Genomic DNA, 3,249 nt, shown 5'->3' on the forward strand with positions numbered 1-3,249 from the left:
ATTTTGTCAAATGCTTTCTCAGCATCTAACGAGGTGATCATGTGGTTTTTGTCTGTGACTTTGGATTACATTGATGGATTTCCATATATTAAACCATCCCTGCATCCCTGGGATGAAGCCTACTTGGTCATGATGGATGATCATTTTGATGTGTTCTTGCATTCGGTTTGCAAGGTTTTTATTGAGTATTTTAACATCGATATTCATAAGGGAAACTGGTCTTATAGAGTATTTATAATATCTGTGTTTTTCAGCGATAATGTGAAACAAAGTGAGATTGATGGATAAGTAAACAATGGCCCCATCACAACACCTATATGGTAAAACTAACTAATATATAATGCTATGAAAGACTTAAAAGATTCAGCATTGTACAAAATTTCTTATGAACCTAATATATCCCAAACCAGCAAGTCATTAACAAATCTGCATGCTGTGACTTTAGTGAGGCAGCAGGTTGTAGCAGAGATTAATTCCTAAACTTGTCTCAACCACCATGACTCTATGATTCACCATGCCACCAGGCAGCTAGAAGGTGAGACTTTGGGTTTTTAACAAGATATGTATTATAATTGTATCAGTATCTATTTGATTCATCCAGTATACATGGACGTATTTTGAAGAGCATATCCATTCCATGAGGGAAACTCACTGAGTCCAAGGAACTGTGCTATTGGGATTACCTACCTTTAATTCAGTAGTAAAGTTTCTTTAAAATGTTCCATTCAATAAAATTCTCTCTGGTTTTGATGATCTAGGCAATATTTCCTCTTATTCAAAGCTAAGTATCACCTTAATTTGATTATTGGAATAAGTAATATGCAAATGAGTAAGTATGTCTCCTAACCACTTTGCAATATATCACTGTAGAGTACTTATTTTTAGACAGCACTACACTGAAAAACACCAAGAGACTCTCGAAAGACACTTCTGGGTAAGAACTATAGCTTCTATTTCAAAGTCATGCCATAACAAAATTACTTTCCCCTATTATTGTGATCAATTAATCTGCCAGAATGGATATGACTTATATTGTCAGTGTTTAACATAAGCTACCTAGTCATTCTCTGTAAATATTATAATTTAAGCATCTCTTTATTTTATGTTTGGCTACTTTCACTAATTTCTGGATAGATAGATAGATAGATAGATAGATAGATAGATAGATAGATAGATAGAAGATAGATATAGATATATAGATATATATAGATATCTGTATATATAACTGTATAGATAGATAGATATAGAGAGATAGATAGATAGGTAGATACATAGATACATAGATACATAGATGATTCAGCATACTGAATTAATACATAAAATCTATACCATTTTTACATAAAAGGAAAACAGGACATAAAAAGAAATGAAATGAGCAATACCTCTTCTAATAGTCTCAAAAATATCATGTGGTAAGTTTAGTTAAACAGCTGAAAGACTTATGGAATAAAAAGTTTAGGCCATTGTAGAAAGAAATTGAAGAATGTATTAGAATATGCAAAGATCTCCCATATTCATGGATCACTAGAATTAATAGTGTAAAAAATGGTCATCCTAGGAAAAAGTAATTTACAGATTCAGTTCAATCTATATCAATATTTGTTGCAGGTAATATTTTTAAAAAAATGAACCTACTAACTCTCTGCAGTGCCAGACCATGCTTTGCACTCCTGCCAGCCTGCCAACTCTCCATGGCTAGGCCCCAACAACATCTGGCTCACTTGTGCCTCGAACCACTAATTCCCTCTGCTATAATCCTCTATCCAATACTCCAAGAAACCAAATAGATCAGCCATCCTCACGGTTTGATAATACAATCCCCAGGGACCTGGGAAAATCAAGACTCTTAAGCTTATAATTAACCAATTAGATTTATATATCAATAATATCACAATTTACAAGATGCCAATGCAATAATTTCAGAGACAATTGGTGATGATAAAAGCTTTATCCCAATATCTCTAACCTTGTGAAATCATAGATACTGTAGCTGGTAAATGCCATGCAGGTACAGGGTAGGAGTCATCTTGGTACCATTTCTACTCTCTTCCTGTAACCTCTCTCACCCACACTTAGCTCAGCCTCCCTTATCCCTGTCCAATCACAGGCCTCCCACTGCCCTAATGTGATTGCACAGGGAAAATCCTGCAACAAATATTACAACACAATTCTTTACAGGAATTGAAAGGACAAATTGGAATTTCACATGGAAATATAGAAATCAAAGAATACATAAAATAATACTAAATGAAAACACAATAGAGCAAACAAAATATATGCATCTATACAGGTTTTCTACAAGAATTTATTAAATCACAGGAGAGACAGAACCTAAACTGGGCACCGTTTGTCACTAAATGAAGCTTTTAGTGCCAAGTGTGGGTTTCATCTAATTGAGTTGTTGTCTAACACAGCTCCATGCTAATCTTTCAACAAGTCAGGCCATTTCCAAGTCTATTGGTTGTTCTCCACAAACTTCAGCTCCATTGCTGAAGACAACACCTACACAGCTTATTAAAGACACAACATAAAACGTGTGCCTACATAGAGCTGACTGGTGTTCCTAGTACTAGAACGTACTCTGTATGTTATCAGCAAAGAAAGGTAAACACTAGCCTACCTACAGACATTTTAATAGCAATGACGACCTTTCTGAAAGATGCAATAGTGTAATAGTGACACAAAGCTTGTGAGAAATCCAATCAATATCTTATGTGATTTAAGCCTCACTCTGTGAGATGAAACCTATTTCTTTTTTTCCAATATTTTTTAGGTATTTACTTGATTTACATTTCAAATGCGACCCCAAAAGTTCCCTATACCCTCCCCCACACCTGCTCCCCTAACCACCCACTCCCATTTCTTGGCCCTGGTGTTCCCCTGTACTGGAGCATATAAAGTTTGCAAGACCAAGGGGCCTCTCTTCCCAATGAGGGCTGACTAGGCCATCTGCTACATATGCAGCTAGAGACACGAGCTCTGGGGGTACTGGTTAGTTCATATTATTGTTCCACCTATAGGCTTGCAGACCCCCTTCAGCTCCGTGGGTACTTTAGCTCCTCTATTGGGGGACCTGTGTTCCATTCAATAGATGACTGTGAGCATCCACTTCTGTATTTGCGAGGTACTGGCATAGCCTCACAAGAGACAGCTATATCTGGGTCCTTTTAGCAAAATCTTGCTGGTGTATGCAATAGCGTCTAAGATGAAAAATTCATGTGACAGCAGATGCTGGTGAGGATGTGGAGA

At 36.5% G+C, this 3,249-nt stretch overlaps 1 pseudogene; it reads left to right on the plus strand.

Annotated features, from left to right (window-relative positions):
* Positions 1-288, plus strand: part of LOC110316745 — a 4,274-nt pseudogene extending 3,986 nt beyond the window's left edge.
* The last annotated feature ends 2,961 nt before the right edge of the window (positions 289-3,249 follow it).

The sequence above is a fragment of the Mus pahari genome, chromosome 2 (genome assembly GCF_900095145.1).
Source record: "Mus pahari chromosome 2, PAHARI_EIJ_v1.1, whole genome shotgun sequence".
Classification (NCBI taxonomy): Eukaryota; Metazoa; Chordata; class Mammalia; order Rodentia; family Muridae; genus Mus; species Mus pahari.